This window comes from Muntiacus reevesi, chromosome 6 (genome assembly GCF_963930625.1).
Source record: "Muntiacus reevesi chromosome 6, mMunRee1.1, whole genome shotgun sequence".
NCBI classification, from domain to species: Eukaryota; Metazoa; Chordata; class Mammalia; order Artiodactyla; family Cervidae; genus Muntiacus; species Muntiacus reevesi.
The window spans coordinates 33,560,475-33,572,819 of record NC_089254.1 but is presented as its reverse complement, the minus strand read 5'-3'; the positions used below and the strand labels follow the sequence as shown (position 1 = coordinate 33,572,819).

The 12,345-nt window shown below is 39.9% G+C and overlaps 1 protein-coding gene across 1 annotated transcript in view; it reads right to left on the bottom strand.

The window, feature by feature from the left end:
- The window catches only part of SEMA3D (semaphorin 3D), a 230,602-nt gene extending 218,888 nt beyond the window's left edge, over positions 1–11,714 (bottom strand). Inside the window, exon 1 of the mRNA XM_065939525.1 lies at positions 11,596–11,714. The gene's annotated coding sequence lies outside the window, so the exon portion shown is untranslated. The remainder of the gene's footprint in view (positions 1–11,595) is intronic.
- Positions 11,715–12,345: the final 631 nt, after the last annotated feature.

Here is a 12,345-nt window from a genome sequence, read left to right as displayed (position 1 = left end):
GGAAAGAGTAGAGGATCTGTAAACCCATGTGGTTGATGCTAGTCTGTCCTGTTTATTAATTTAGGGAATTTATAAGACTTTTTTGTTTTTGCTCATTTTATATCACCCACATAAAGCATACTTATAAACCCTGTTTGTATAAAATAAAGTAATGGAAAAAAGAGAAAGTCAAAATTGTCATTTCTGATTATCAGAAATAACCAAAGGTTACAAAAATACAAAAAGAATGATTGGTGACCATCATGAAGATGATGGTTACATATTTGATAAATATTAAGGAAAACTAGATCTGAATGCAATTCTTATTTTTAATGTTTCAAGTGAAACTGCACAGAATATGAATGACCATTCCTTGTTCTCTAAAAAGTTTTGAAATATGGATCAAAAGTACCATTTTCTCGAATGTGAAAGGCCTATGTGATAATGACAAAACAAAAGAGCTCTAAGCAATCAACATCCAGAGACGGAGTAGGGTGAAGTAAGGAATCCCAGGATCTTAGCCCAAGCTCTCTGAAGGGTCTATTGAGTGCACATGTGTAAGCACAGCATTCCTCTTCTATGTAAGTACTTCTGCCAAAAACTTGCCCTTTTAAAAACCTGAACAATGAACACTCTCTGCCAAAACTCATCACAGTGTAGTCTAAGACAACAATCCCCACGGCGCCGAGAAATGTGAATCAAATCAAAGAAAGGGAAATGTTATCCTCTCATCTGTTATCCAGTACAAATGCTTTTGAACAGCTACTTTACAGGTGATAAAAGTCTTCATAAGTTGATACAATAATTTCTTGACTTATTTCCTATTTTATAATTATACATAACTCATCTTAACACTATTTCATCATGCAAATCCTTTTACAGATAGAACAGTCTGGCTACTTCAACCTTCTACCAAACTGCTTGGAAAGCAACTTAACACCCCAATTTGATCATGATAAGAGAATATTTGAAGCTATAAGACAGAGGCTAGTGTGGCCAAAAGAATGAATTTTGAATCAGAAAATATGTGAAGGATAAAGTTAGTAAGTATACAATTTCACAACTGTTTTAAAAACCTGTCTTCTGATAAGAAGAGTCAAACCTCACAATTGATGAGATTTGAGATGATTATTTTCATCTGAAAAGATTTTTTGAAAATAGTAGCCTAGTTATAATTATGTATTCATAAGTCATCAATTACTTGAAAATACATTGATAGGAAATAAAAAAGGAGTCAATGATAGTCCATACAAAAGTATCAATTTCACATCTCTATTATGCAAATTATGCAAACCATTTCTAAAGGTTTTGGTCAGAATTTGTATTTCTGTATTCTTCTTTTTGAATAAGTTGAATTACCATAGACAGGCTCTCTCTTTTTAAAAATTGCATTCAATCCTTTCATGTAACAAAAATGAAAACCTTGTACCTAAGATTTCAATGGAAGCCCAGAGCACACTAGTCATATTTGATCTGGGTCTTTTTGAGACGTTGTCCCTGGAATCTCTGGAAGTTCAGTGGGGTATCACCAAAAAAAAAAAAAAAAAAAAAAAGGCCCTTTAGCCACACATTCTGGGACTGGATTCCATGACTTTCCCCAAACAACTTCTTGAAATGTGCTTCTTTGTGTGCTATGACTCATACAAACTAAAAACAAAAAAATTCAAAAAAGCATGTTTAAACTTTTCAACCACTGCCACAGTAGAGCACAAATTCAACAGAAAGTTGACTAAAAAGCACAGTCAGGTAATTATTAAATAATTATAAATATGAGATAATAAAAAAATAAGACATCAGCATGTATAAAGGTGAAATGAAAGGACTTTGGGTCCAACTATAAGCAAGAGATTTTCCACGTGGCACAGTGGTAAAGAATTAACCTGCCAATGCAGGGGACACAGGTTTGATCCCTGGGTTGGGAAGAACCCCAGGAGCAGAAAACAGCAAACCACTCCACTCTTCTTGTCTGGAAAATTCCATGGAAAGAGGAGCCTGGGGGGTTATAGTCCATGGAGTCATAAAGAGTCAAGATATGACTGAGTGACGAAGCACATAAGCAAGAAAACTTATTAAAAGGGAAAAAATCCTTGGACTTTCAAAACATATGCAACCATTTGTAACACAGAGAATAGAAGGAATAATGTGAGTTTTATAATAGAAAGTATATATGTAAAGTGAGGGAAAGAATTGAAAACACACACACAGATAAAAATGGAAATGGCAACACATATCTACATTTCTGGAATATATTTGAGTCTCAATTTCTAGGAATTTGAAGGGATATAAAAGTCTCTTTAGGTAAATTTTTAATTTTTAAAATAAGCAATGATACACATATTATATATATAACATTTGATATGAAATAATCTTTAACATATTTAATGTAGTAGATGTCCTTGAGATTCAAAGAAGAGAAATAAGAACATAGTCATTGAGCCATTTTGGCAAGAATTGAAAGCACAATCATCATATAGAACTGAAGACATCTGGCACAGAAGATGGATCTTGTCAATATCAATAAAAGAGCAAAAACTAAAGTATGAAAAAAGTGTGTCTTCTCTTTTAATATTTAAGGCTGATTTATGGAACATGACTGATACATAGTTTTCTTTGCACGAGAACCTATCACAATGGTGATGTAAAATTTTTTATTAATCCAAGTAATACATTTTATTTTGAAAAATAAGTAATTGCAAGAACACGTAATTCAAAAAATGCATTTATTATGATATCTATTATATTTAGCATCAATAGAAAAAAAAAAAAGTAGAATAGTTCCACCTTGAACTAGGGGAATAAAGTAAGCATTTAATTGAACAACATTAACCTTTCTGACCAGAGAATGGTTCACCTTTTATATAGTTTCTCACCATGGTTAATCTATATGCTTTCAAGTATAATTTTTACAAATAGATGCTATTTTGTCATTTTTCAAATGATTTTAGATGTGCAAAAACTGAGAAGACAGTACAGAAAGTTTCCTTAGACCCACATCCAGTTTTCCCTATTATTTTACATCTTATGATAGGTAGAATGGACATTTGTTATAATGAATAAAATCAATATCGACATTTTGTTATTAACTAAAGTCCAAGTCTATTCTGATTTTCTTAGTGTTTATCTAATGTTCTTTTTCTTTTTTTTTTCTTTTTTTTTTTAATTTTTCTTTTTTTTTTATTTTTCAGTGGGTTTTGTCATACATTGATATGAATCAGCCATAGAGTTACACGCATTCCCCATCCCGGTCCCCCATCCCACCTCCCTCTCCACCCGATTCCTCTGGGTCTTCCCAGCCCACCAGGCCCGAGCACTTCACTCATGCATCCCACCTGGGCTGGTGGTCTGTTTCACCACAGATAATACACATGCTGTTCTTTCGAAACATCCCACCCTCACCTTCTCCCACAGAGTTCAAAAGTCTGTTCTGTACTTCTGCGTCTCTTCTATCTAATGTTCTTTTTCTTTCCATGGGTCTCACCCAGGACACCACATTACACTTAGTTCGTGTCTCTCTGACTTCTTGCTTATAACAGTTTCTCAGACTTACTTTGGTTTTTTATGACCTTGACCACTTTGAGGAGTGCTGGTCAAATATATTGCAGACTGCCACTCTTTTGGAATTTGTCTGATGTTTTTCTCATGGTTTTATTGGGGTTACAGGACATAGCAATGGAGAGGTTGAGAGGGGGAGTATTCCTCTCATCCTTCATATCAAAGGCACATACTACCAATACGCTTTGGTTGAGTTGAGGCTGTTGAGGCTGACCCTGATCACTTGGCTGAGACAGTCTCTGCTCTGCTTACTTACTGTACTTTTCCCTCCTTTCCATGATGAGTACTCTTTGGAGGAAGTAACCATGCACAGCTCACTTCAGAAGTAAGGAGTTATATGTTCCCCTTCCTTGAGGGCCAGATACCTGCATAAACCATTTGAAGTTCTACTAGATGAAAGAGTTGTCTCTTCTCCTTTATTTATTCATCATTCATTTATATTAGCATGGTCCCATGGATATGTATTTTATACCTTGGGTTATAATCAATAATAGTTTTTGTGTGTGTGTGTGTGGTTTTTTTTTTTTTTTTTGCTCAAATTATTCTAGTGTTGGCCATTGGGAACTTTTTCAGCTGGTTCCTAGATCTCTGTGACATACCCCTATCATTGTGCATATTTGGTGTGGTGAGTGTATGTGTATGTTTGGGACACTTGTTTATTTTTTGCCACAAGATGATCCAGACTCACATACATTTCCTGCCTCAGTCCTAGAATCAGCCATTTCTCTGAAGATCCCTGGTTCCTTTTATGGGATAGTAATGCTAGAAAATAAGATCTAGGCCCTAGCTGTCACATATAACATTTATTTTAAAAATAAATTTCATGTTTAACCTAAGAATAAACATATATATTTATGTGTAGCAGGTTTATGGATAAATTTTTATTACACTTCCTTACTTTATGCTTATCTGTATTTACTGATTTTTCAGTAATAATCATGAATGTGTACCTGTAATGAAAATCATTAATATAAAAATAAAAGTTCTTTTAGATGTACACCCCATTTCAACAAGAAAACACAAATTACTGTCAACTTCTACTGACCTCGTACTTAGTACTGTAAGAAAACTGAGAATTTTGAGGGTTCCAAATTGTTCTGTGAAATGAAATGTTACATTTCAAAATTGAAAGTCCTCCTCCAAGTTAAAAAAAAAAAAAAAGTATTCATTTTTTACCTTAGAACACAATTCTTTCTTTCGTAGAACAATTATTTCAGATATAAACAGCAAATATTTATCTGAAAGCAACAATAGCAAATACCAAAATACAAGAAATGCCTGAATGTCATATTCGTGGACTGGGCTTTAGAAGGAGAGAAAACAAAAAAGAAGAAAAAGCCTCACACTGATTTTATACATTCCATCAAAGAAAACTAGATTATTTAGGTATAATTTGAGATTCAACCAGTCCATCCTAAAGGAGACCAGTTCTGGGTGTTCATTGGAAGGACTGATGTTGAAGCTGAAACTCCAATACTTTGGCCACCTGATGCGAAGAGCTGACTCATTTGAAAAGACCCCGATGCTGGGCAAGATTGAGGGCAGGAGGAGAAGGGGACGACAGAGGATAAGATGGTTGGATGGCATCACTGACTCAATGGACATGGGTTTGGGTGGATTTCAAGAGATGGTGATGGACAGGGAGGCCTGGTGTGCTGCGGTTCATGGGGTCACAAAGAGTTGGACATGACTGAACGACTGAACTGAACTGACTGAATTTGAGACTATGAAGTCATTAGGCAGAGGTTCAGCTGTCAATATAATATGTCTTTTTTTTTTAAAGGCTTCTATAGGACTATTTAAGCAACTTAAGAGGATACTTTTTTTCTGAACATTGCTTTTATGCAGTTCATACATGCTGATGTTAAAAACATAGACTATACTATTTCTCTGTCTCTTCACTAACATAACTCCTGACAATATCTCTACTGAGAAATTGTATTAGTCTAAGGTCTGCTAATCTAATATGCTTGAAACTATATATATTTAACTCAGTTACTAGGTACCAACTATATAGGCTCTGGACCAGCTATATATTTCTGGACCAAATATAATACTATAATTCTTAAAACTGTTTAAGATATACAAAAGACTGATTAAAACAAAAGACCAAGTAAAGTGCATAATTAGTACAGGAAAATAAATAAGACATTTATCTGATGGTAGAGTAATAACATCACCTCTCTGTACAATTTTATTTATTTTCCCTGAAAGTAATAATATTATATTTCTTCTGCTCAATAACCTAGACTTTTTGGCTTGTTTTATTTGACTTTGTTCTTAGTAGTTATGGCCCCATTTAATAATGCTTAATTCTATTTCATTAGAAAAATGCACTAAGTGTTCCCATTTTTTCTATGATTTACTAGAACATACTTGAGATGTTGAAGTTACAACATAAAATGTTGAAGTTACAGTATTATGTTAAATGCCCTATAGACGAAACAAGGGACATATAGTACGTCATTTCTAATTTCTGAAGCAGAAGACCCCATATATTTAAATGGATAACAGATCCAGAGAAACACAAACTCTTCTGTGATTACTTGATCACTTAATTCTACTTATTTTATACATTTTTATAGGAGGGTATTATGTGTGGCTGACTGAGCATGGCAAAAGAATGAGCAAACTGTCTAAATTTACCAGCAAAAGATTAGAAGGTTGGTTAAAGAAGTCCTGGTTCATGACTATTAGAAATAATTAAACATTATTATTTACATGGAGATAAATGATCAAATATTAATGATAAATTAAAAGTCACCAAAATCATTTAAATTTTAAATATGAACAATCTATCTTATTACATATTCCAACTTTTTGAAACATTTAACTGTCTTGAATAATTTGTATTTGTAAATGTCTAATAATGTAAGTATACCTCATTAGTATTACTTAAATTTCAAAATAATTCCAAGGTGTTGCAGTTTCTTATCAGTGCATTTCTTGTTTGCAGTGAATTTGCTTTAGCTTTATATTTCTTGGGTTTCCCTGGTGGTTTAGCAGTAAAGCATTCACCTGCCAAGGCAGGAGACGTGGGTTCAATCCCTGAGTCAGGAAGAGCCCTGGAGAAGGAAACGTCAACCCACTCCAGTGTTCTTGCCTGGGAAATTCCATGGACAGAGAAGCCTGGAAGACTACAGTCCATAGGATCACAAAGAGTCAGACAAAACTTAGTAACTAAACAATAACAACAACTTAAGGTGGAAATAATGTGGACACAGATGATGCAGATTCTCATTTCTTAATTGGCTACTTCTAAAAAATAATAATAAATTCAAAAATAAAATAACTTTTTGTAATATGCAACCTTTTACTAAGTATTCTTATAAACCCTATTTCATATGATCATTACACTGCTCCTATATGGTATGTATTATGATAAAACACTCAGCATCTCAACTTTTTTTTCTATGAAAGGTGAAAACTCATATAAAAGAGAAAACTCTCTAAAATCTCAGAGAAAGTAAAGTATAAAACCAAAGATCTTTAAGCTGATCTTTTATAGGGGACAAAGTGATTCAAAATCATTCTATTAACTGCTTGGTAATTAATTAGATTTCAATATTTGTTAAGCATCTAAATATGTTTAGCATTGTACTAACCTAAAGTTATAAAAAGTTAGATAAGACAAATCCTAACTTCCAATCCTTAGTTAGGAATTATAAAGAAATTTGTAAGAAAACAAATTTGTAAGAAAACAAATGACTGAAAAACTCAGAATATTAGTTGAAAGTTAGGATGAAGATATAAAAATAAAAAGGAATTCTGGCCAAGAATTTAGATTTCCTAGAGTAAAGAAGTATTTTTTAACTAAGTTTTAGGTAATAAGGTGTGGGATTAATAAATTTTTCCCATGGTCTGTCATTATTACTGTTGTTGTTACTACTTATTTCACAAATATAAATGTATTTTTCCTTCAAGGAATACGTTATCGAGTCTTGAAATATTTATTGATTAATATTTTACTTAGGTTATCTATATAGCTCCAAGTACATATAAAAATAGCTTTTCAAACAGAGCTATGGTTACTTCTGTTTATTAAATAAATCATTTATTAATTGACAAGAGTTCTACCCAAAAAACATATATCATCAAATTATTATGTCTCCCAGACAGAACAGTAAAGTTCAGTCACATTTCTTTTCCATAATGAAGTTGTAACAAATAATCTGAAGACATACTAATATTCATTAAATCACCACCAATTGGAACGTTTTCTCCTTGAGATTGATAAGTTGATATTCTAAATTATAAAAATGGGGATGACTTAATCCAGTAACTCTGTCCAAGCAGAAAACAGAGGGCAACAGAGGTACCTGCCAATTCCAGAGGACATCTTCAGATAACTTTCAGGTCTATGATAAACCTTCTGATAGTTAACAAATACCCATGCAGTGCAAAAAGACCACAGTATGAGGAATAAGAACTGAGCACCATGAAACATATAGTTTTAATTTAACTCCAACTCCAAACAGTATATTTCCTAGTTTTGGAAAAGACGTGAGAGTAATTCAGCCTGGTGACTCAAGTTCAAACCTATATTTAATGTGTTAGCCTGTCACTGGAAACAGTACATGTGCTTCCTCTGCCTTTGTAATTGTTTATATTCCAGACCCTCCCTGACACCAAAAATAATTCCCACTCCCACCCTTACCAGCTCCCTCCACACACAAAGGAGACTGAAAACACAGTTTATCTTTGTGCATTTTCCCATGCAAAATTATAGAGCAAATTATCTAAGACTAAGTACAAAGTCTTCAAAAAGGCAAAAGAAAAGATACATAATTATTTCTTTACCTTTTACCCTTAGTTTCTGCTGGTGTTGGTTATAGTTCTCTGAAAATTTCAAAACATTTTGCATTGTGAGGTACTTTTCCTTAATCTCCCCTCTCAGAGAGTCAGCAGGAGGGTAACAGGAGTCAAATGATTACTTCTTGCAAGCAAATGGGCCATAGACACAAAGATGAAATGGTGGTGCCAAAATATGAAGTAAGTCTGTAGGTATCAGGTCCTAAAGGCAGTAAGTTGGCTAAGGTAAACTTCATTAACCACAGAGAATTTTCTCAACACAGTCAAGGGGTTACTATTTGATAAAATGTTTCTTTTCTTTCTGTTTTTCCTATATAAACATTACTAAATAATTCCCTATAAGGCACAATAATCTGTATAAATATGTTATTAATATCATGTACATAAGATTCTTGTTCTACACACTTGTTGTGGCCTATACCCATCTTTAATCCTGAATCCCATTTAAATTCTTGGGGTTTTTTCCCTGTAACCTATAATATACAGATACTGCATCAAACTGATCTTAGAAAGGTCCTTTAAGTGGCGTCATGGAAAGCTGCCTGAAGTTCTTAAAAGGTTACCTACATCCAGGTAAAACAGTTCCAGTCTCAGCTCCACCTCTTACTAGCTTATATTTGAACAGAGTAGCTAACACCTTCATATCTCATGATTCTCATCTCTAAAAGGAAAGTGACTGCTTTGTTTACTCCCTTAACTACCAATACCATTTTTAAGAATTATAATGTTTCTTAAAATTGAAAAAACCAAAATGAGACATCCCACATTTCTAACTCTGTTTCTTTTTTCTTTTTTTTTCATTGTAAAGAAAATGAAAAACTAATTAAACATGGCGTGTTCATGGCTTAACGTAGCACCTTTCCAAAGCATCACGTTTTTGACCTACACTTTAAATTCAATGCGTGCTAAGTTGCTTCAGTCGTGTCAGACTGTTTGAGACCCTACGGACTGTAACCCTCCAGGCTTCTCTGTCCATGGGGATTCTTCAGACAAGAATACTGGAGAGGGTTGCCACGACCTACTACAGGGGATCTTCCAGACCAGGGATCGAACCCTCCTCTCACAATTCCCACATTAGCAGGCGGGTTCTTTACCACTAGCGCCACTTGGGAAGCCCTTAAATGCAACACTTTAACCCTCATTACTGGCTGTGAGGGAGAAAAATCTGATCACAGTAACCGGATGAAGGGGCAAGAAACCTTGCTGAGGTTTCAGACAATGGCAGTCACACAATATAGGTTACTGACTGAAACTAATATAAAGCCTAATAAAATTGTGTGTACAAAAAAAACAAAACAGAAACGTACTGCTGTTAAGAATATTAATGGTGATAATGTACAAAATACCTAGGATGCAAAGTGTTTGTCCCTTCCCTTTTCCACCAGTTTTCCACTTCATAAATGGGCAAATTCCATTTGAAATGTTGGCAGTCCAGATCAGTACCCTTTTATTGTCTCTCAGCTACTTCTTTGACCCTATTCTTATCTCTTGCCACATCACCTTCCTGTATTTCCTGGCCTTTTCTCTTCCAAAGGCCAAGGCCTTTTCCCATCTCCCTGACCTGAACCATCATTTCGTAGCCTATCAGCGACCGCTTCTCTGGCCAGCTTTAGCGGCTAGTACAGGCCTCAGAGATTGTGAGGCGGGACAGAGTTAAAGTAACGGCTGGCTGGGGCTCACCTCCAACCCAGACCTTTCCTGTTCATCCTCCTAGCTGTCTGGCTCTGCACAGCTGGAGAAGCGAAGGCAACACAGGAGTGATGACATGTGATTCTCTCCCTTCCCCACCCTTCACATTTTTTCTTTCCACGTGCAGAACCCGGAAGGCTCTGACCGCTCTTGCCCCGGCGGTTGCCATGGTTACACAATAGCAGCCCCAGACCCCGGAAGGGGGTCTCATCCCGTCTACCCCGCCCTCAACCCTTTCCATCCGTTAGGGACACCCCCCTCAACACATCCACGGGAGAATCTTTCCGGCTAAATTTGACTTTCAGTCCCCTCGCCCCTTCTCTGGCAAATGGCACTGACAGGCTAAGGAAGGATGGGAGGGGCTTTGGTGGGGAAAGAAGAGTCCTCGAGGATACATTTGCCTTTCATTACAGCTTCACTCGGGGCTAAACAACGGAAAGTTCGCCTATTTAACTCCAGTCTTGGTAACTTAGAATTGGGGACCTCGGCGGCCGCAGCTGCCGGGCGCGCGGCTCCGGTCCAGTCCCTTCGAGTCCAGCCTGGTCGCGGGAGCGCGGCGCCTCCTCCTTCTTCTGTCAGGTCCCCTCCGCGCGCCGGGAAGCAAGCGAAGCAACTCAGCCCACGAGGCTGAACGCCAGTCGTGAGGGAAGGAGAATCAGCTGATGCCGAAAACTGCCCGGGCGCTTCCAGGGCGGACGATTAACGCCTGAACTCCCGGCGCGCGGGGAGGGGCTGGGGAACACCCCGCGGGGTTAAATCGGCCGGGTTAAACTCCCGGCAGGAGTCAGATCCGGGCCTTTTCTGAGCGAGCCCAGCCGAGGCTACCGGGGGATGCCCGGCTCCCTCAAGAGTGCGTTTGGCAAGAACCGCCTTTCCCAGTCAGCCAGCTTTGAAGCTGGTGTCGGCTTCCAACTTTGCCCTCCAAGTCTGGGAAGATGCAAGCTCCCGTCAGAAGGAGCGTCACGGTTCCCTCAGAGTAAAAGGCGTCGCCCATCCCTCCCCAAAGCACCACAACCCAAACAACCGCCACGGTCTCCCCGTCCCCTCCCCCACCCGTCGGGGAAAGGAGCGAGCGAGGGCGCAGACGCCCCAGGTCAAGTCCTCCTCAGACGGTCCCCACCGACGCGTCCGCGAATGAACCTGCAGCCGGCGGAGCCAGGGGGCACGTTCAGACGCGCTTCCGGCCGCTAGCGTCCCGGAGGGAACGAGAGAGCGAGCGAAGTTCTGGAGCGCGTCCGGGAGGAAAACTTTTGCCCGATTCGGGCTAAGGAGGCTGCGGCGGTGGCGGCGAGTGTGGGGGCTGCGCCCGCCGCCACGCTGTCCCTGTGCCGCGCGCCGGGCCGTCCCCGCCTCAGCGCCGGATTCTCCGTCTGGCCCCCGGCGCACCCACTCCTGTCAGCTCCCGAGAGCTCTATCCATCCCGTAACGTTCCGTATCTCCCAGCCGCTCGGCATCCTCACTTCAGACCCTCGGCCACCCCCGAATCCAGTCACCCCTACTGAACACCGCGGTCCCCAGGGCACCCTCCCGCAGGAGCAGCAGGTGACCCGAAACCTGCCTTACCTGCTGCGACCTCTTCTCTGCCTCCCTCGCTGCCCGCTGTCTCTTCAGCAAGAGAGGAAGGGGATGCAGGCGGTGCGCGAGCGAGGCGGCGACCCGGGACACCGGCGCGACCTCCTCCGAGCGGCAGCGCTGGCGGAGCCGCGGAGCCGCGGGCGGCCCTGGTGGAGCGCGGAGGCTGCGGCCGCAGAGGGCTGGCCGGGAGGCAGGGGGCGCTGCTGACCCCCGCGCGCCCTGTCGGAGCGGCGCGGAGCCAGGCACCAGCTGGAGCTGAGGGCAGGCGAGGGTGGCGAGGAAAGGCACGCTCGGAGCGGGAGGCCGGCTTTTAAGTTTGTGGTGTGACCGCAGCAGCTGTCCCGGGAGAGACTCAGTCTTTCTAAAAAGGGGATGCTCAAAACGCCGGGGATTACCTCTCCCCTTCCGATCTCCTCCCCCAGCCCTTGGCCCCCCTTCTCCGTGCGCACGCCAGCCCTCCCCAGCGTGCAGAAGTCCATCCCCGTCGGCGCGCGGGCTGTCAGCAGCGTGGATTAAATGTAGCCCCAGCCGCGCTGGGGGATGTTTTTCCGGACAGAGCACTGTGTATGTGAAGGAACTTCTGACGTTTGAGCCCTCGCCTCCGTGAATTTAGGGGCTGTTTATTCTATACCATGAAGTCTCCAAAGACTCCCTGCGGAAGAAACAGGACAAACCTTGTCTCAGAAACTCTAGGACTCTAAAAGAGTACCTGTGTTGCAGTCTGTAAAATTACGATCC